Source organism: Danio rerio, chromosome 12, assembly GCF_049306965.1.
Source record: "Danio rerio strain Tuebingen ecotype United States chromosome 12, GRCz12tu, whole genome shotgun sequence".
NCBI lineage: Eukaryota > Metazoa > Chordata > Actinopteri > Cypriniformes > Danionidae > Danio > Danio rerio.
In genome coordinates, this window is record NC_133187.1 from 23,672,115 (window position 1) to 23,695,930 (window position 23,816).

Here is a 23,816-nt window from a genome sequence, read left to right on the forward strand (position 1 = left end):
GTAGGGGTGTAACGGTAGTAAAAATGACAGATCGGTAGTTTTTTGGGGTAAATAAAAACAAAACATTATTTTTTATCAAACTCAATTAAAAAAATTGTGTTAGCAACACATTTGTAAGTAATTTATACAACAATAATTAATTAAAAATAATACAAATCATCACCTTAGAAATATAATGTTTTATCTGACATTTTTGTCAATACTGAGTGATTGATATATTATTATTAAATGATGGCTTCTTTACATTATGGGATGTTTTTAATGATAAGTTGTTAACATTTAGACTTTTTATTTAAAAGAAACAAGTGTTACACACATACTGTTTGCTATGGAATGCAAAAACTTTGAAGCTCAATATCTCAAAATCATTCAGAACGCAGATAGAACCTTATAATTTCAAGGTGACAAAATATAATCTAGAACAATAATTATTTAATTAATGGTGCTTTCAGACTCGGTTAGAATGCCTGGTCCAATCCCAAGTTCGATAGTCCCTCCCTCGGCTGGTTTATGTTCACATTGGTACGCTTGCATCATCAGGCTGCTGTTTTGTGTACAGCTGCTGCTAGGTAGCGGCCACGATTCTGAAAGTTTTGGTTTTGTTATCAAAACCAAAATACAGAGAGCCACGTGCATCTATCTGCCACAAAAAAAAAAAAAATTAAAAAAGTTCAGAACATCGTGTGATGTCTGCAGAAGTCATTTTTGGAGGAGACAATCAGACATTATCACTGTTTTTGTACTGAGTCAGTTTTGTTTGTCGCTAAGGTAAGTGATACACAGACACACACATAAATGAACGTTATGAAAATTCAAGTTTGTTGTACAGTGGGTAGTTCACTTCTGTTATTTGGTATGACTGCATTCCGATCAGATGTGAACCGTACCAGAGTGCGGACCAAACGTTCTAGTGTGAAAGCCCTATTGAGTGCAATTAAGTAATATTATAACATTATAGTATAATACACATTCATTTATTCATTCATTTTCTTGTCGGCTTAGTCCCTTTATTAATCCAGGGTCGCCACAGCGGAATGAACCACCAGCAAGTTTTTATGCAGCGGATGCCCTTCTAGCCGCAACCCATCTCTGGGAAATATAATACACATAACTCAAATAAAATAAAAACTGTGCATATAAGGCAAGTGATATCATTTACATTGTTGCTTTTATAAGTGATGAAAGATTTATTGAAATAATTAAGACATCACTAAAATGTAAAGTAAATCACATATAAATTAAATAAAGCAAACATTTAAAGAAATTTGACCACTGAATGACTTGTTGGAAACAACTGTCATGTTATGTGACATTGAGTATGTTTACATCAACACCAATAATTCAATTTTAAAATGATTACGACAATGCTCTCATTAAGAGTCCACCATGTGAACAGCGATTTCTGATAATCATATTACATTACAATTGATTAAAACTACATGTCATTTTTCACTGCCATATATTACAAATTCTGTTATACAATTTGTACATTTTTGCAATTATTTTGCAGTATTAAAGAAAAGGTGTGCAAAAGGTGTGACAATGCTCATTGTGAAAAATGAGATGTGTCTCTCACACACTTCAAAGTCAATGGAAGCTGATCCGTAAGCAATAAAAAAAGGAGTTATCAGCACAGTATCCTTTACACACTGGTAACTGGAGCAGCGCACACCTTCTTGTTTCTAATTTCAAGGCAGCTGATACACATTTACTGTGCCACTGCTCAAAAAAAAGAAAAAGAAAGCATTCATTGGAAACACTGGCACACCCCTGAAACACTCCTATTAAAACATTTACATGTGCAGAGAGAGGAAGTCTTCTCTTTCCTGCGGCATCAGGCCTTCATATCCTGCTTTGCTGAAGAACAACGGAGGCTTCGCTTTTGGTTTAGCTTTTGAGGGTTTTTTTTTTTTTTTTTTTTTTTGACTTAGGTAGTGTGTGGCACCAGAACACTTCTGAGAAACTTCAACTGTCCACAGGAAAGAGTCTGAGAGCTGAGACCAAAGGAAGTTGTCTCTAAAACCCAGAAACTTTCTCATATGCACAAAAAAAACCTCCGTGAACGTGTAAAATTGATGCCATTGTGGATATTTCTTATATTAACATGTTTGCATTATGTTAAACTGACTTGAAAAAATTGTCACTCTTTGACTTAACTTGAAGTTTACATTTAGAATGTACATGTTTTAGTCAAGTAGCTCACTCAAATTGTTATGACTGAACACAATTTGTGACTAAAAACAAATTAATAAAATAACAAATAATAATCATGCTTTATTTCAATGATTTCTGATTATTCTGACAATGGGCCCTTTTCACAAGACTGTTATGATGTGTTTAACTGTCATCATAATTTTAAATCCTTGAAAGTTTTTAATATTTAGATTTTTTTTAATATATGAACATTTATATGTATTTATGTATGTATCATATCATCTTTGCGTCAAATTACAAAAAAATTAAATTACCGCTTATGCGAGGTGTTTCTAATGCAGCGTCTATGGGGCCGAAAGTTAATTTGACATTATTCTCTCCTCTAGCTGCTGTCATTAGTCTCACACATTTTTTTTTTCTTTTTTTCTGAAAGTCTTGTTAACCCCATCGTGAAGTTTTTCTTTTATTATTTTAGCAAATAGGATTGCAAAAAAAACATTTGTTGTACTCTCCCATTCACTGTGCTCTAAGTTTACCCAGCCATGATGCCTTCGGCTACTGAGAAATCCGGAAATGTGAAAAGGGTCTATTATTGTAGAAGTGGATGGGTGAAAGGGGATGATATTCATTAACCCAGTAATATTTAAAAAAAAAAAGGATACATTTGTAAACACATTATTCATTCATTCATTCATTCATACATTAGTGGCTTGGTAAATAGAATCTAATTTTAGAATTTCTAAAATTTCATTCAGTTTTAGATGTAAAATTAAACATTCCTCAAACACTAATTTGATTTACTAGAGATTGCGAAGTCAAATTGTTTCTACAACTGTTTTTTTTTTGTACACATACATACCTTCAGACATTCTGACGTTTAAACAAGACAGGAGTACAGAGGTTTCAAAACAAGTTCAAAACTATGTGACCTAAATGTTTCCACCATTCGTCTTGCATCACAACGCCACATAAGAACGACACTTTACGAAAACATCAACCCATCTTGCCATACTACGCCACACATTCCACAGTTCAATCCATTTATGTTTAGTTTAATTAAGCGAGGAGATGATATTACCTTGGGATATGATCCAGTTTGGCAAACAGTACAAATTAACATATTAGCTCAGGAAGGAACGTATAACTCAGGGAGGAATGTGGCCTCCATAATATGTTTGCGGGGCTGAACAACTCTTATGGGGATGTTTATGTTAATTAAGCATTCGAAGAACTAATAACATGCAAAGCCGAGAGAAATGAAATGCATTTGTTGCGTGAGAATTCAGCCGAATCGGGTTTTAAGGCCATTTAAGGAAACGCAGCACTGACTGGCTTTCTGTTTTCCTGCTGTTGGTATTTCATCTGGGTTAAAGTTGAAAGCTATCCTGGACTGGTTGGAATTTCAGCTTCGCTCACGTTCAGCGACCCTAATCCTTCCCTACAGGAACTGCATCCGGAGAGCAGTGGAAACACCTGTACAGGTAACACTGCTCATTATCCAGGGGGAAAAAAAACACATTTGGATGGAAGAAGAGGAAAGTGCGGCATGACCAAACTACAGTGGAAACGTGAAATAAATTATTGTACCAGTGATTATACTACCGTATGTTATATGTGTTAAATAAAAATGGCCAAAACAAAAAAAAAGTATGACATTTTTTTACAATTACTAAAAATTTTTACAATTAAGTTTACATTTTAGAATAAATTTAGATAATACTGTATTTTAAAGTGTCCTATTGCACATGTTTTGTGTATTTGCTTTAGTAATTACAATTGTTATGCATAATTAAATGCAGTTAAATTAAATTCATAAAAATTACATTATATGGAGAAACCACATGGCCATTTTATATATAAATTTATGTTTACATTGAAACATTCAATATAATATGTTGTGCAATATATACCCTACCTGACAAAAGTATTGTCATCAATCTCAGTTGTAAGAGCATCAAATAATAACTTGACCTCTAGTTGATCATTTGGAAAACTGGCAAAAAGATCCAGATGAATCATCTGTTGAACTGCATCCCAATCATCACAAATACAGCAGAAGACCTATTGGATCTCATATAGACCCAATATTTACACAGAAATCAGTCAAGTATGGTAAAAGAAAAATCATGGTTTGGGGTTACATTCAGTATGGGGGCATGCGAGAGATCTGCAGAGTGGATGGCAACATCAACAGCCTGAGGTATCAAGACATTTGTGCTGCCCAATACATTAAACACCACAGGAGAGGGCAAATTCGTCTGTAGGATAGTGCTCCTACTCATACTTCAGCCTCCATTTTAAAGTTTCTAAAAGCAAAGAAGGTCAAGGTGCTCAAGGATAGGCCAGCCCAGTCACCAAACATGAATATTATTGAGCATGTCTGGGGTAAGATGGAGGAGGCACTGAAGATGAATCCAAAGAATCTTGATGAACTGGGAGTTCTGCAAGAACACTTTCTTTGCCATTCCAGATGACTTTATTAATAAGAGTCATTGCAGAAATGTATGGATGCAGTCCTCCAAACTCATGGTAGTCATACACAATATACACAATTAAATATTTTCCCTCTGCACCATGACTTTATATTATATACTGTACATTTTTACATTAGGTGACAAGACTTTTGTCTGAGCAAAGTAAGATCTAACTGTCCTAAATAAATAATTAAAATCAAAGCATTATCTTATTTTTTTATTTTGGTAAAATAAGTGTAATCTAGAGATCTTTGCTTTTCATACAATATAAGCCACTTCTGATACCGAATGATCAACTAGAAGTCAAATTATTATTTGTTGCTTTTAAAACTTGGATAGGTGACAATACTTTTGTCAGGTAGTGTAGTATATCATATTTATTAATTGAAAGTTTTTTTTTTTTTCACATGCACGTTCATTCATTCATTCATTCATTCATTCATTCATTCATTTTCTTTTCTAGTCTCTTCATTAATCTGGGGTCACCGCAAGGGAATGAACCGCCAACTTATCCAGCATGTTTTTATGCAGCGGATGCCCTTCCAGCCGCAACCCATCCCTGGGAAACATCCACACATACTCATTCACACTTATACACTACGAACAACTTTAGCCCACCCAATTCACCTGTACAGCATATCCTTGGACTCTGGGGGAAACCGGAGCACTCGGAAGAAACCCACATGCACATTATTGCATTAAAATGTTAAAGTGTAAACTTTTTAAACTCTTGCACTTTTATATTTGTATTTATTCCCTGCTAAAAACCCAGCTTAAACCAGCCTAGGCTGGTTGGCTGGTTTTAGCTGGTTGACCAGGCTGGTTTTAGAGGGGTTTTGGCCACTTCCAGGCTGGTTTCCAGCTATTTCCAGCCTGGTCTTAGCTGGTTAGGCTGGAAAATTACCTGCTAAATCCAGCTAAAACCAGCTTGACCAGCCTGGTTTAAGTTGGACATAGCTGGTTTTGGCTGGGCTCCCAGCCTGGCAAGGGTGGTCAAGCTGGTTTTAGCTGGTCATCTCCCAGCCTAACCAGCTAAGACCAGGCTGGAAATGGCTGAAAACCAGCCTGGAAGTGGCCAAAACCCCTCTGGTTAACCAGCTAAAACCAGCCAACCAGTCCAGGCTGGTTTAAGCTGGATTTTTTAGCGAGTTAGTATACATTTTTTACCAGTATCTTTATTTCATAATTATGAAAGTTTAAATAACTGGAACAACCCAAAGTGGCAACATCACATGGCTGTTGTTTAATCAACTATGCAAAATAACTAAAACATTCATGCTACTGATATTGCATTAGTGTTGGTAGTAGAATACTAAGAAACTTGCCTTTTTCAGTTCAACATCAACTGTAGGTATCCAAATCTACATATAATGTTAAATTTGTTCATAGTGTAGACCCCTAGGGAAGAGGATGTTTCTGTGTTCAGGTCCAGATGTGACAGCAGCAGGTGTGTCATAGAGCATCACTGTGAGGGATCCATAATCAAACTAATTACCTGATTAAACCACATCCTAAAGGGTTTCAGAGAAGCGGGAGGCTTGGTGTGCTAATCCGTCTCCTTATCCAATCCTACCACCACCACCAACAGAGTAAACAAGCATGTTTCCTCTTAACTAATGCTAATGCTAATCTCACTGCAATGCTACCAATACTTACTGCAGCACAATACTAACAACAACAACAAAAATAAATAAATAAACAGCATTGTATCCTTTTGAAGTACTACACTGAATGATCTGTAGTGTGTGAAATGTAAACACTGGGCGGATTTGAATATCTTCATGCGTAATTCTGATCTAATTCGACATTGCTGGCATTGAGCTGCCTACGCAAACTTAGCAAAATTTTGTTAAAGCCTCTTGGATTATTGTGAAATGAAAAACAGATGTCATGTAGTCCAAAATGAACCTCTCAGGGGAGAAACGCTAATTCATTATGCTACAAAATGTAGCGCACACTAAATTATTTCCGTCTGTGGATTAATATCTACTGATGCTTAGCCATTCCCATCACTTTTATTTATGCGGTCTGGTGACATTAACCAAGTCAACATTTGTCAGTTTTTCAGTGTTTATGGTTATTACCAAGTTGCTTAAAAAAGAAGCGCACTATCTACATGTTTACAGTTTGCATTTAAATGTGTCATTTGAGGGAACAAAAAGATTGTCACAACAATAGCAGAACGCAACAAAGGATGACAGGAATGCATATTTAAGAGGTACTTGCTGTTTAATACTGTAAATATAACTTTTTCAATTGTTTCTGTAGTTTTACACATTGAAAACTTAATTATTAATTAACTTAATTATTCGTTTTTCTGTGATGTACTGAATGCCGTTCTTGCTAACATAAACATGCCCAAGTAATGTAGTCTATCTATTAAACTGTTGTGTAAAAAAGTCTCTCGCTTTACTAGAAACAAACAAAGTAACTTCTCTAGTCCAATTTTACATATAAATTGAGCCTAAGCTGTCTTAGTTTTGGGTAAATATTGACATAATAATTTTAACTCAACAAGTGGGTTTGTCTATATTCAGTTGTAATCCTGAAGTTTATATTAAGCCACATGATACATCAAACAAGTTTATGTTGAGCAGTTTACATTTTGGCACATTTAATCATTTTTTATGGAATACAGATGATGGATTGAAAACTGGGTAATATGAATTCTTATACACTACATCAAATGTCATGGCAAATCGAGTCCCCCCCCCCAGGAGTCGGGTCCTATTCTTAGAACTCGCAGTGATCCTGTTAAAGAGCTCTGCGCGAGACTCATTTTTTAGTCCTGCTCCAGCCAGGTTTTATTCCGCACCTAACTGCTCCCACTGTTTATTCAGTCTTTTTCACCTGCTGCCCACTTGGAATAATTTCCTACCCGACCCAACCGTTCCTGCTAAATTTAGGTTTCCAAAATCTCACATTTAAATTGGGTACTAACAAAAGTGAGAGATAACAGATAAAACTGTAGGTTGTGCAAGGATTGTAGGCTAAATGTCAGTTTTGTTTGCACCTTTGTAATAAGACAGTTTCCCCTTTAACTTCAGGGTCCAGTCTTCTGAAGCTGGTCGCACACCGGATAATGAGCGCATTTGACAGTTGACATTCACCGGACGCGCACATTCACATGTTATTTAAAATGAAAGTATTCAGATGGCGCTCTGTGACGTGGCAGTAATATGAACAATGTCCTAAGTCATAGATGGGAGCCACAGACAGCTGCCGACTTACAGAGCCGGTGTGCGTACCCTGATCAAAATCTAAGTTTAGAATTATAAAACTCATGGCACCTGCATGGTGCGGCACCGAGCAGCACATCCGGTGTGCGACTGCCTTGACTGCTAAAGGGTAAAACTTTGAGGTATTATTGAGAGCAATTATTTTCATTTGTGTCTATGACACATGAAAAAGGCTCCCATGCATAAGACTTTCCTGATGTGGGTTTCCTAACAGTAAACCGACTGTTTTCTGATGCAAGCCAAACATCCTATAGGACAGCGCATCTTCACTTTGCTCTGCCATGGACAGTCCACACTGAGGACCGTTATGCAGATGATGCGTGCACAGACTGTGCGGATAAAATGCATGTGCAGAAAGCACTGGTTCAGGCTGTACCGGTGCTCAATAAGAATGAGGAAATCACAGATATGCTGTTCTGAATTAACATAGGGACTCCAGAGCGCTATATTGTAAGACCACCCACCCCCGTACAAATAACACTAAAGTTACCGACTGCTACTGTATATTATTAGAAAATTTATTCCCACACCACAAGAAAACTGGTTGGGTCCCAACCAAAGGACAACCACGGGAATGCAGACTTGTAACCTATTAGATCACTGAAGTAATAATAGGTAGAATAGGTAAAAATCTTATGAAAACCCATTCTAATTGATCTAATTTAAAAAGGGTTGTAATGACATGTTGTAATTCCTACAGTATACTGAAAAATATCATAGATTGCCAAATCAAGCATTTTTTTCATACGGACTTTTTTTGCAAGCCTTTGTGCAGAGATATCATACATCTACACTGATTAGCCTGCTAGCTGATCTTATACATTATGATTTTGAAATTGCACTTCATATGCAGGTAAACAATGTTTCATATACTGTACATAAATAACTGTTAAATGTTTAGCTTTAAATTATAAATAAAACCTTTTGATTTACCACAGGGTCCTAAGTGGACCCTATTCCAGGGGTGACTCAATTTATCATCTTGATAAACGGATCTTAGAACAGAATATTGCTACTGTCCAGTCCGACCTCATGAGGAAATGTAACTATTTTACGTAATGTCAGAAAACTGGCTAATTTGTACATTAGTATGAAGATAAAATATTTAAAAGGAGACGTGCCCCTATTGTCACTCATTGGGGAATGAAAAAAATTGTACTAAAATTTGTGAATGAGATCATAGAAATGAATATGAATTAGCCACTACTGTAATTCAAAAAGTTGTGAATTGCCCAGAGAATCCGTGGTACTGTCACATAATTTACCAAAGTCATTAATTCTTTTTATTTTGAACTGTTTCACTTACTATTCGTATTCAGCAGGGATGGTTTTATTTTCACATGCACTTTTTTGTGTAAACACAGTCGGCAACAGTTTAATTAACATGAACACAGCAAACTGACTGTCATTAACCTCCCTCGCTGTGTGTCTCATGCTGAGAGCTCAACAGGAAGCCTCCACATCCTTGTCTAATCCACTTATTAACTACACAGAGAAAGTTCCACTCTCTTTTACACATGCACATTCAAACCAATAGGCAAGGGAAGTTCAAAAACGCTCTACATACTGTAAATGCAAGGGTGGGTCTGCGAATATGAGTCACATCATATATGGTTACCAAACAGCAAAGACCGCATATACGTTATAATACTGGCATCAAAGGTAAATGTGGCTTGGCATCTGTTTTAGCACAGAGTAAAGGCTTTTTTCATGAAACCCAGTTAGTGGTGATGTAGGTGGTGTCAGATTGCAGTTTAGAAGAGTTTTTGACCCAACTGGTTACCAAAAATAGTTTTTGTTTGTTTTGTTTTTGTTTGTCCACTCGAATCATCAACAGTCCATTTCAAAACACTTTCAATTGAGTGGAATTTCTTCATCATTGCCTTAATGGTGGAAAGTTTCAGTATCTATATCCATATCCATCAAATTTTTTGAACCCCGGCAACTTTTTGCTGTAAATCACATCTCTGTAAATCACATCACAATTGTGATAATTGACAGAGTGATTTTGGCCTGGGTGTTTCATCATAAATATACTCCATGAAACAGGAGGTCAAGTTTAAACAATGTCCTGTTTCTAGTCACCCAGGTGTACTAAAATTAAAATATCAATAGAAATAAATTTGAAAAATGATACATTTCATGAATATGAAGGAGATTTTATGCATATGTATTAAGTGTAATTATGTGTCGTTAGCTCAACATACCTGTCATAAATCTGCCATAATCATCATTGCTATGGGGCCATTATAATTATAGCTAATACTTTATTATGATGGTCAATTTGCATATTAGTAGACTGCTTATAATCTGTTGATTTGCTCGTTCAACAGACATTCAACAGACTATAAAAAACTTTGCAAGTACACGTCAACTTACACTAACCTTAACTCTAACAACCTCCCTAACAGTCTACTGACAATCTAATGAGAATCAGTTGGCATGTAGATGCAATGTAACTTAACCCTTTCATGCATGTGGTGTCCACATTTGTGGAGATTAATTTAACTTAATTTAAGGTTCATTAATCATGGTATTTTCTCCAAACCCTGTGAGGGCAACGTCAGTAGACTGTCAGTAGTATTATCACAGTGGCTAGTCTCTTGCATTCCAGTTTTTCTTTGCTTCATGACATCATTAATCCAAGATGGCTGACAGTGATGGCCGTGTGCAAAATGCTTCAGGCATATCTGTGAAAAATGTTTATTTAAGTAGGTCAAATGAGGTAAAAAAAAAAAATATATATATATATATCAGTATGTACAGTAAAGTATGATGAATATGTTAGTGATTTATAAAATAAAGGTTAGGTTAAAATGTGGTTTTAATTTACCAAAAAACAAATGTCCACGTATGTCAGACAAGTCAGATTTCATAAAAGTTTTTTTTTTGTCTGTATACTACTAATATATCTCATCTATTTTTTAATGATGTTTTAAATTGTCTTATAATGTCATAAAACAGACATTTATAAAACAGACATTTAACAAATATATTAACAAAAATTTAAAATGACATATTACAGCATTAAATGGCAATGTTACAAATCCATATGGAAACAAATTTGCATTTTGTCATCTAAACAGTGAAAGAAAAGGTCAAGAGGTCACCACAGAATAATTAAGAATATTCCAAAGGACAGTGGCAGTGACAGTAGTGATGAGTATGTGCCAGAAAATAGCATACACATACTGCAAACGTTTTTGAATATATATATATATATATATATATAAATATATATATATATATATATATATATATATATATAATATATAAGTACTGTTATTATTGTTTCTACAATATGTGTGTTATTGTTATTATATTGTACTATTTTTGTTTTTAATTAATGAGCTAATATAAATAGAATAACAGGCCATTAAAAAAACACAATAACCCATATTGTCAGCTGTCTTTATGTCCCATTTTACACCTTTGTTGCATGGTTTCCACATATGTGGACAGTTAAATATTTATTTTAATAAAATTACAATTGACATATTTTTAGCTTGCATTTGTTGTTTTGTTCAGATTTTTCTGTTAAAATTTTGAACAAAAGATCACATTTTACCCAATGGTGTCAATATTAGAGCAGGGCATTGTACTTCTGCAGAGCAGACAATTGTTTTTATGTTGCAAACAAATAATGTACAATACCATTTAGAGAGATGGAGTAGTGGCTTTTCCTTCTCATAATGACGCTGGTAAGACACCTGGAGAGTGTGAGCTGCGGCTATTCACACTGTTATTAGCCTAGGCAGTAATAGTTCAGGTCTTTAAATGAAACAGACGACATCCAACATATGGTTCTGGGGATTTATAATCACAAGGCCAGTTAAAATTTGGAAGGAGCCATTCATATCATCACCACAACGTGGATGGCAAAGCAGCGTGAAATCTCGGCTCCGCACGACACAAATAGCTCAGGTTTGACAGAGTCGCCACAGGCCGCACAGCCACATTCGCCATACATCACACAGGCTTTCCACAAATCTGCTGCTTTATCAGAAAAGAAACCTACAGACCACAGCTTTTTATTTCTTAATCTGGCCAGCTACAATTTGATTGGCTGAACTTTTAGAAAAAAGTTGTTTATTTTACAACGTTCCATCACATTTAAAAGTTACTACATAGATGCTAAAAAACTCCTTAGAGAATAAGGAAATAACTGGATTTGCCAGATTGCTAACTACTGTTCTCTTAGTATCACTATATGTTTTATTCAAATAAGCTGCATTTCCATCTAAGGAGTCAAATTGAAGCTGCGTGAATTTTTTCTTTATTTAATAAATAGCATGCGCCTCAGATGACAATTCTGACACTTACTGAACACGTGGTTGCTTAGAAGGCGTAAGACACAGAGCAAGACACTCTTGACACCTCTGGAGGTAATTGATAAAATAATAAAACATACTGAAGCGGTTAAGGCGTTTTAGAATGACCAAAACAACATTTCAGATGTTTTATAATGTTCTCAGCCTGCTGGTCTATTCACACACAATTTTATCATCATATGATCACTTATAACAAAATCACATGACCTTTTTTTAATGCGCATACTGGAATGTACATAAAAATGTGCATAAAAATAGGTGGTTGGTAACGTAGCTACTGAGATATTAGCAGACTACTATAACTGGTAATTTGTTGGCAGCTTTGCATTATAAGGTGTCCTTTTGTAATTAAAATAATTTACGCATACAATTCAGTAACTTTGTGTTAAAAATAACGGAAATTTAAATGAAAGTTCTAATAAGCATGTACTGTACAGCGGTTGAAATGGTCAACAGAGACTTTGTCAACATGAATGAAAAAATGAGATGTGAGTTGGTTAATTGAATATATTGGCTTAGGTCAGAATAATCATGTTTTCTGTCAGACAGAATATGTCCACAGCTGTTGATGTTTAACTAACATTTAGGAATATGTGTGATGTAATGTAATGCAATTATTATTATTATATAATAATTAATATTATATAATAATTAATAAAAATAATAATTATTATTTTCATTAACTAAAGGTGTTTAAAGTAGTGATTTACATGTTTATATATTAGCCTACAAATTATTGGTCTTATAGTAGTGGTTTAGTACACACAGTTTAAATATATATATATATATATATATATATATATATATATATATATATATATATATATATATATATATATATATATATATATATATATATATATATATATATATATATAGTTGAAGTCAGAATTATTACCCCCCCCCCCACACACACATAATAATTTTTATATTAATAATAAGATTTTTTGATCTTTGCCATGATGACAGTAAATAATATTTGACTAAATATTTTTCAAGACACTTCTATACAGCTTAAAGTGACATTTAAAGGCTTAACTTGGTTAATTAGGTTAACTAGGCAGGTTAGGGTAATTAGGCAAGTTATTGTATAACGATGGTTTGTTCTGTAAACTATCGAAAAAATATATAGCTTAAAGGGGCAAATAATTTTGTCCTTAAAATATTTACAAAATAAATAAAAATGGCTTTTATTCTAGCCGGAGAAAAAAGACATTCTCCAGAAGAAAAAATATTATCAGACATACTGTGAAAATGTTCTTGCTCTGTTAAACATAATTTAGGAAATATTTAAAAAAAGAAAAAAATCAAAGGGGGGCTAATAATTCTGACTTCAACTGTATATATATATATTTAAATCAACAACATTTTTCCATATTTTGTGATATTTTTTCTTCTCTGAATGTCTTTTTTGGCTTTTTTTATTCACCTGTACACCTGATTTCAGCTACCCTCTTCCCTAAACACACATTTAAATAATTGGTTACATATTTTAAATGTCTCCTTCAGTCTAAGTGGGCGTTCTTGCTAAAAATAAGGATTAAATCCTTTAGACATTTTGTCAAAAATATGTCTAAGTGTAGTAAGCATAACTTAAAACGCTTAAATAAACATTGTTAATGCTGCCATGTGGGAGGCAAGTGTCTAGCAACAGGACACTTACTTTTCCCTTCGCTCTATTTACCCAATGTCCCAAATTAACAGACTGTAAGAAAACCTGAGCATATGGGGGTGAGATTCAGCATGTCCAGACACTCTATGGATCTTTTATTATTATTATTATTATTTTCTTTTCTTCCAGGAAACCATCCACTAAGGCAGAAGGGGCACATTACAGAGACTGTGAATGAAGTGTGTAGAAGGTTTAAGCACACAGGCCTGTGTCAGAAACGTTGCCGCGCTGCATACTTTCAAGAACCGAGGGCCCCAGGACAGTACGTACTGTACTTTTCGTTCTGCACGCCTTGTCATTTTTAGTGTTTCAGCTTTAGTTGGGGGGAGGGTGTAAAGGTTTAGACTGGTGCTGTAGCGTAAGATTCTCCAAGATGAACACAGGAAGAGATGCTGCACAGATAATGCAGTGTAGTGGATGGAAAACAAAACCCTGGTGGATTACAGATTTCAGAGTAAAGAGGAGGAAGATGAAAGCAACTGGATGAAGCTGGATCAAAATAAATAAATAAATAAATTAATTAATTAATTAATTAGTTTGGAAAAAGTGTCAAGGGAAGTGTTATACTATAATCTCCTTCAGGGGTGCTACATGAATTATTTTAATACTATAATAAATATATGCGTGTAGATATTGATAAACATTAAACATTAATAAACATTTTAGGGTCAAAATTATTAGCCCCTTTAAGCTAAATATTTTTTCAATAGTCTACAGAACAAACCATTGTTATACAATAACTTGCCTAATTACTTTATCCTGCCTGGTTAACCTGATTAACCTAGTTAAGCCTTTAAATGTCACTTTAAGCTGTATAAAAGTGTCTTGAAAAATATCTAGTCAAATATTATTTCCTGTCATCATGGCAAAGTTAAAGTAAATCAGTTATTAAAAATAGTTATTAGAACTATTCTGTTTAGAAATGTGTAGAAAGAAATCTGCTCTCCGTTAAACAGAAATTGAGTAAAAAAAAAATACTGTGTTGCGGGTGGGGTGGGGGGGGTTAATAATTCAGATTAAAAATATAAAAAATAATACAATATGCTAAATAAAATAATTAGAAACAAATACATACATAATATAGTAATTGAGAAACAATTTCATAACTACTTTTGTGAAAGAAAAAATCTTTTTTTGTTATATATAGTGATTTCAGCTGCTGTCTGGGCTTTTACTGCCTTTCTACATATTTCTTTCTTCATGTGTTCAATGCTTTTTTCTAGTGTCACTTCGTTTAATACACAAAACTTAATTTTTAAACTAATTAGATTTGTTTTCTTTTCATATATGTATTTATTTGGTAGATGTCAACATCTGGTGATAATTTCAAGTCCGAGCACTTTTGGAAATACACTTTCTGAAACAAATTATGACTTATTCCCCCCACTGTATGTATACAAACTGTACAATGAATGCATATGCAAAAATATTATTAGATGTAAATCAGAGTTTAAATAAAAACTTTACATAAGATAGTAATTTGTGGCACATTTAACTGTCTCAATTAATTTTCTGTATTTGCTTTTATAAATTAGCCTTATGTAGATAGTTGTCACGTTTAGCAAGATCAAACAGGAACAAAAAGGTGCGGATCCAAGTGCAGTTTTATTTACAATGTGCATCAAACAGAAAAACAAGGTGTCCAAAGTGCAAAGTACAAATAAACAATAAAACAAGAAACACAAAACAGAGACAGGGCTCAGGAATCAGAAACTCTAAACTTACAGGAATACGGAGACAAGATGGACAAACGACGCAGTGACAAACAGAGGTGAAATGGTTGTAAATAGTCCAGGAAATTAACAGGAAACAAGAACAGCTGTGAGCCAATCAGTGTACGTGGACCGGGTGTAATGCGCATGGTATGTATGAACTTGTAGTCTTTTGGGCGCTGTAGTCAATTCCCTGAGTCTGTGAACTACAGCGCCCTCCGGTGGTCACTGACCGTCATGACAGATAGTTATATTACAAAATTTATATGACTAAACCAAATCAAGTTTTTGAGAACTAAGAGTGAACTCAGAGTGAGCTTTCCACGGGGTCCGAAGGTTTTACTATTACTGTTATTATTATTTTTGACTACAATCTTTATCCAGTCTTAAGGCCTCACATTCTAGATGAGGGCAGCTCAAGGAAAGAGAGGGGGGTCACGGAAAAGCAATATCCCGCTCAGATCGCACTGCTGCTTACTTCACTTCCCCTCACTGAGCCTCGGCGGCGTCGCAGCAGGTGTAATTTATGAGGTGTTAAGAACGTTAGACTGTAACTGAAAAATATACTGTAAACTCTGGCTCCCCGGCACCCCATAACCCCAAAGCGTGAAGCTCTGCAGCACAGGTCCTGGGCCTCTCAGTCCAAAGAAAATGCTGATCACATTTGGCTCTGGTTTCTTTTCTGCAACACCAATTTCAGAATTTCAAAGAAAACGAAAAAGAACAACCTTGGCTATACAGAAACATATGTTGCATTCTGAAGGCTGATGTCTTCACTACATTTATCTAGTTTAACCAGTGAGGTCAACTAGCTCTACTAGTTCACTCAAAAAAAAAGAAAATAGCTGTCATCATTTACACCTCTTCCAAACTTGATTGAGTTTCTTTGTTCTATTAAACACACACACACACACACACACACACACACACACACACACACAAAAATATTTTGAAGAATGTTGGAAAACAGCAGTCATTGTTTTCCATTGTGTTGCATTTACGTCTATCAGGGGAATACTTTGGTGGCAACTAAAATCTTGCATGATTAGCTGCTTGCTGGTCAGTGGTCAGAGAGTTGGTTTGCCAACTTGTTTACATCAACAAGTCATTACTGCGCCAAAGTTTCAAAATCTAAATGAATTCATGAAATCATCGATTCATTATCTGGGTAGCTCTCCACAGTTCTTAAACATCCTTATATACCATACATCCAAATGAAAACTCTCCAGGCAGATGGCTGTTGGTGATAATGAGATTTAAAGACTTTGATTTGTGCTTCTGAAAGAAAGGCTGTTGTGTGAGTGATAGAAAGCAGGCAAAAAATCACCCTGTACTCCTTTGCATGTACCATATATATTTATATTTTTTATATTAATTACCGCCACAAACAGCTGTGTATGCTCTATTCCAAGCTGTGTAAAGTGCAATGTAATCAGTTTTATGTTATTTTGTTTAGTTTATAGAAAAGGATTCATCTGACCTCTCTCAAACCAACAACAATTTGATTCGGTTTGAGCATTTTTATTATGATAGTTTGAGCATTTTTATTATTGTATTATGATGATGGTTTATATGGAGCATTTTCTTTCAGATTAGACTTGATCAGATCTGATTAAAATGCTAAATGGACTAAATGTCAGTGGCTTCAGGTTTCTAACAATCTTCAAAATCTCAGATATAACAGAAAAAGAACCACTTGATATTGAGTAAATGTGAGCATTTGAATTTTTCAGTTGACTTTCCTTCTAAGGTTAACCATCTTTCCGTCTATTAGCAACATATACCAACATGGACCTTCGTTGTGGCATAAGCTGGCGTTTTATGCAGGGAAACTTCTGGAAATTTCACGGCTGCCCATTAACTTTGCATCTGTATGCTACTCTGCCTTCATAAATGTGCTCCTTGTTTTCTACAGTGATTTTTCACTTTAATCAAAACAGTTTGCTGGCATTGTTTAGGTCTAACCTAAAAATTACATAATAAAGCATGAACCAGTTGAGTGCAGTCCATCTGAAAAGTTCAGACTATAAGGTCATACTCAGACTCAGTGTGTCAACTGACACACACATAAACAAAAAATAAATAGGTAATATACTACAGTAAGGTTCCATTAGTTACAGATGGGCTAACAGATATATTTGAATGGGAGTACTGTGTACAAAATCCATGAAACACTAAAAGAAAATCCTTCCATTCTTTGCCAGTATTCTAAAGTGTTTTAATGTAAATGTATTTACTTATAAGTATAAACAATACAATTATTTCAGTATTTATTATTCTTTGTAAACATTAATAAATATAAAGCTGTTTGTTGTTAGTTCTTGTTAACTCACAGTGCATTAACTAATGTTAACAATCACAACTGTTGAATTATGATTATTAAATGCTGTACTATTATTGCTCTTTCTTTGTTAATATTAGTGAGTACATTAACTAACATTAACTAATGGAATTTTTTTGTTAGAAGTGACCAATACGTACTTATTTAAAAAGAAAATAATAATTTTAACAAAATGCAGACCATAAAAGGTTTGTTACATTTCTTGCGAATTTAAAAAAAAAAAAAAAAAAAAATATATATATATATATATATATATATATATATATATATATATATATATATATATATATATATATATATATATATATATATATATATATATACATATATATATATATATATATTTTTTTTTTTTTTTTTTTTTTTTTTTTTCCTTCAGAAAATGACATTTGGTCAAAATAAACGTGTGGCAGGTTTTTTGTAATCAAATGTTTAAAGATTTCAGAAATGAATTTACATAAAATCAGCTTTGCGATTAACTAACTAAGAAGTACAAGTCAACAAACAAAGAAGTACAAGTCAGCTTTGCGATTAACTAACAAAGAAGTACAAGTCAACAAACAAAGAAGTACAAGTCAACACATACAAACAACAGAAGTAATGAGCTATCCAACTGAACACAAAGATTTGAATACCAGGCACACAATACACACAGCAAAAACAAAAAGTTTCAGTGTACAAATGGGTCATTTTGAAAAGAAAATAAACTTTAGTTAATTTTTCATCAAAGAAAAACTGAAAGTTACTACATCTGACAACAAAAATCACAATGAAACAAATAAAACAAGAGCAAATACAACTGGAAAACAATAAAAACAATCCTAAATTTTCCACTGCATGATGGGAACCCAAAACATGCCAGCACGTATGTTTTGGCAGTTCTGAACTTGTATGATTTGTTGGATGAACTGTGTAAAACAATGCACTTGTTTTCGTTATATATATATATATATATATATATATATATATATATATATATATATATATATATATATATATATATATATATATATATATATATATAGCTGTTTGTTTTTGTAGGTGCCAGTGGGTATTGCTTTTAGTTTATGTCTCATCAGATGATCATTTAATTCATTTAAATGTGAATCTTTGATTATATGATGAGACATAAACTAAAAGCAAAGCATACTGGCACCAACACTGTACATGGGAATGATGGGAACCTCAAACATTCATTCATTTATTTTCTTGTTGACCCAGCAACTTTCTTGCTGTGAGTCCAATAATAAATAAATAAACATAGCTAAATCCAAACAAAGCAATGAAACATATCTGCAAATGTAAACATATTCTATTCATTCATTCATTCATTTTCTTGTCGGCTTAGTCCCTTTATTAATCCTATGTCACCACAGAATAAACCACCAACTTATCCAGCAAGTTTTTCAAACAGCGGAAGCCCTTCCAGCCGCAACCAATCTCTGGGAAACATTCACACACACATTTACACACACACACTCATACACTACGGACAATTTAGCCTACCCAATTCACCTGTACCCCATGTCTTTGGATTGTGGGGGAAACCGGAGCACCTGGAGGAAACCCATGCGAACACAGGGAGAACAAGCAAACTCCACACAGAAACGCCAACTGAGCCGAGGCTCGAACCAGCGACCCAGCAACCTTCTTGCTGTGAGGCGACAGCACTACCTAATGCACCACTGCTTTACCACACATATTCCAGCTAAATTAAATTAAAAAGATTTTCTCCAAAAGAAACAATATCATAGGAAATACAGTGAAAAATGGTCTTACTCTGTTAAGCAGCATTTTAAAATTTTCACAAGATGTCTAATAATTTTGCTTCAACATATACAAACAAAGCATAGCTGCATGATTTTTCATTATTCCGACATTTGGGAACACGTGCTCAAGCTCACACTCTGATGACCAAACTGAGAGTGCGACAGAGTACATTTAGAGGTGCTCTGCCTTTAACATCTGTGCAACAGCAAACAGCTGGCATTATCTAGTCTGCTGCATTTTTTTTCTCCTTTTCTAAAGCCCTCAGAGTCGAGGATTACACTGCAATTATGCTTTATCTCCAGCGGTTGCCTGCGGGACAGCAGAGAGAAAGAGAGGAAAAAAAGAGGACCGCTGATTCCATTTCTTACACAGCTAAGCTTCAATAGACGGAACTCAATCTGCAAACAGGTGTAGAAAACACGTCCTAATCCAAATCATATCTAATTGTTTTTCAGCATGACACCCGAGTGCAGAACATCTGTCGTACAGGGATAGGATGAATATTACATATGCTACATGAAAACAAAGTCACAGTGTTGTCAAATAAATATAGATGTTCAATAGGTTTAAATAATAAAATATTTAACTTTTTTACAATCTCTCTCTGATATACTCCATGTGCTTGTTTCCTCTTGCTCTCTTTCTCTCTCTTTCTCTCTTTCTCTATTTCAATCCTGAATCCAACTGTGCAAGATTAATGTCCTTTTTGTGATGAAAGAGAGACAATTTTTCATTGTTTTATGCACTGTAAAAGACTGGGATCTCTATTAGATTTATTGGAGGTTTTATTTCTTGCTGTTGATGAGATGTTTACAAAGACAAAGGGCATCTGTTAAATGTAATATTAGGACAAGAAAAATGATGATATACATTAGTAGGAGGCAGAATATTTTGTATGAGACTAATTATAAAGTTGAACTGATTTTTAAAGGGCTTAAAAAGGGCTTGATTTTAATTTTTATTTATCAAATGAAGGAGTTGAACAACTTTAAAGGCATTTGGAGTGTAACAAAATGCAGTATGTTGTGTTGTGTTGAAAATCACATTTTTTTATAAAAACATGCGATTTGGAAATGTGTTTTTTTTTTTTAAATCAATGAAACATGTTGTGGCTTAAAATTTTGAAATAAATAAAGGTGTATTCAATTTATATTTTCTCTCTCTCTAAGTGCATAAAGTTTGGCAAAATATAAATTTTATAAATCTAAATATTTTTGAAAATAGATGTTTTAACAGCTAGGCTAAATATACAGTATGTATTAAGTAACATGAAAGCGACTCTTAAAACACAACATTTTCAAAAACACAACACTTAAAAAAAACAGTCTAAAGAGAAGTACTGTAAGCAGTTGAGGAAATAATATTTTAAAGCAGTATCAGCCATTAACACAGATCAATAACAAACAACAAGTTAGGCTAGAAGTAAGAAAGGATTTTTTTCTGTAATATCAAAATTAGAATTACGCAGTGCAATGTTTACTCGAAATGAAACACAACAAATTAGGGCTGGGCGATAAAATCGGTATTAATATTTACTGACTGAATACCATTGTCAATATCGATAAAAAGGAAGGAATGCCAATAAGTTTAGGGTGTAGTTTTGTCATTTCCAATGGAGGCATGCGATTTGCATGACGCACGTATGGGTGCAACATGCACATGTTGCGCAAGCGGCACACACGTGATGCATGCACATTTTCCAAGTGCACCAAGTTAAAAACATTTGAATTTTTCTTGATGCCGAGAGCACACCGCGATTCATGCAAGTAGAACTAACTAATCTGCTTTACGCTTTGTATAGAATATACGCATTTCAGTAATGGTAGACTAATTACCTCAGACAAACACAGCGCATCCAAACACTGCAGCGCTTTTAACTTTTCTCCATAAACTTGCATCGGAGCTGCAGCAATGGTTTGTCCATTTGTCATCCTCTGGAGAAACTAGCTCCCTATCTGAATTTTTTTTTAGCATAGGGGGTAATGTAGGCATTCAACTTCACCATTTGTAATGTTGCAATATGTATTTGAGTAATGATGGTTAGTTCCTTCACTTGAAAGCTCAGTTTTGTTTACAGAGTTTGAGATTTACTGTATCATTATTATTGATATTTTCCAGATGTTGCTCTACGTTAATCTTTGCTTTGGTTGTTCAGCATTTGCACTTTTTTTTTTTTTTTTTTTTAGTTTTTGACTACTAAAACTATTTGCCTTGGTAATGTTGATCAATTAAAAAAAGTGGTTAAATAAAATCTGTTTTATTATCTCAAATTAAGAAATAAAGACATGCATAAATCTTGTTTTTTAATTAATGCTTTAGCAATATTTCTCAGAGGTATCAAAAATGATTATCACCTATCAATGTTTTGTTTTTATCTAAGTTTCTGTATCAAGACAATACTACAGTATAAACAGGAATGCACATAACTGGTATGTAGGTGTGCATGTACGATTGGCAATACTGAACTTTGTCACCCAATTTACTGTTAAACCAAGAATATTATTTGTAAGATAAATCCAAACATGTTAAAATGTGTGTTGTTAGCTATGTAAAACTTATTTGTATCAGGTGTTTTCCTAAATAAAACGGTGAAAGTAAACATCATCATAAACATTTTTAATAAAGGCATAAACACATTAAGGGTATTTATTAGCTGAAAATCATATTAAAATCAGTTTTATTTGTATTGTGCAATTTTTATTTGTAAGGTCTCTATGTATAATATATATTGTGAGAAGGGGAATAACAATAAATTGCTGTAATATTTAAACTATGTTCTGTTTAAAATGCATGAAGGTCATGTGACTATCAGGAAGAACGCAGCATCTCATTTCTTACAGGACACGTTCTCTGTTCTCGCTATCTCTCAAGGTTGTTCTTCCGAGGTAACATGGCAAGAACGATCTCCAAAAGAAGTCCTTCTCCGTGTTCTTGGAATTAAGAAACCTTAATTTCCTCAGATTTAATTCATTTAAATGTAACTCAAACACGCTGTACACAGGGACAGCACATAGGCTGGTGCAACTTTGCCATGCTTGTGTTTAATTTAAATTAAGTCTTTGTGTGTATAGAGTGCGTTGCAGTCAACAATGGAGTTTACAGTGGCATGGTTCCCATTTTACTTCAGATGGTGGCAATCAGGGTTTCTCCTGTGCTCATATTGTGTACCGCCAACCGTGAGAACTGCACAAACTCAGCTGATTGCAGGCCCGCATATAGAAATCTGAGATAAGGCAATATAGGCTAAACAAATATTTAAGTTCATGTTTAGATTGCAAAGATATTAAAAAAAAAAATCATACAAGCTACATATATTTCAAACATATAAGCTATTTTTTTTAGATTAAAAAAAAAATGGGTGTTTATATGAATATGAAAGCATGTAAGATGGCAGTGGAATAAAAAAGTATGAGAACCGAGCAAAATCTCCTTAGAGAAGTGGATCAGAACGTTATACACAGCCCTGACTATGAAGCAAAGTTTGCTAGTCTAGACTCAAAGGGTGTTGAATTGCGTTTAAAGGGAACGGGCACATTTTTTAGCCAGACGTACAGTAGGCTGGAATTCAGAGAATGTGTGTGTCTCCTGTTTCCTTCTAAAGACAAGATGCCTTTTATACCAAGGCTTTCCAACACTAGACAACCTCATCCAAGAAGATTCGCAAGAGTACTGAAGATTCTGTGTCACTGAATGTGACCCTATTTGTTAGCCCATCTGAGCTGAAATATTCTCATTGAAAGTGACAATGCTAAGGATATCCAAGCTTCAATCTGCCATTATGAACAAAAAGCATATTTTCACATTTTTTATACTGAAAGTATCGACTTTTCAATTATTTTTAAAATAGATTTCAGCTTTTCTGATTTCATTTTTCTACCAAACATACTGATATAGACACTAAATAAATTATTGAAGTAAATAGCATTTTTTAATCAATAAAAATAACACGAAACAAATATAAACAACAGTGAACAAATAGTGTCAGACAGCAGCAGACATATATTGAGCTACTGTACCAGTCAAAGAAGAAAGGCCGCAGAACCTACCAGTGTCCTGTTGTGCTTTGCTTCGGTTTACTGATGTCCGCAGGCCTGGGATGACTGGAACTACAGGCCGCTGACCT

At 34.2% G+C, this 23,816-nt stretch overlaps 1 protein-coding gene across 4 annotated transcripts in view; it reads right to left on the minus strand.

Moving 5' to 3' along the window:
* thrab (thyroid hormone receptor alpha b) overlaps positions 1–23,816 on the minus strand; it is a 234,077-nt gene that overhangs the window by 119,931 nt on the left and 90,330 nt on the right. For all 4 annotated transcript variants that reach the window (XM_001920978.9, XM_009306720.5, XM_073918439.1 and 1 more), the window contains exon 2: positions 23,740–23,814. The gene's annotated coding sequence lies outside the window, so the exon portion shown is untranslated. The remainder of the gene's footprint in view (positions 1–23,739; positions 23,815–23,816) is intronic.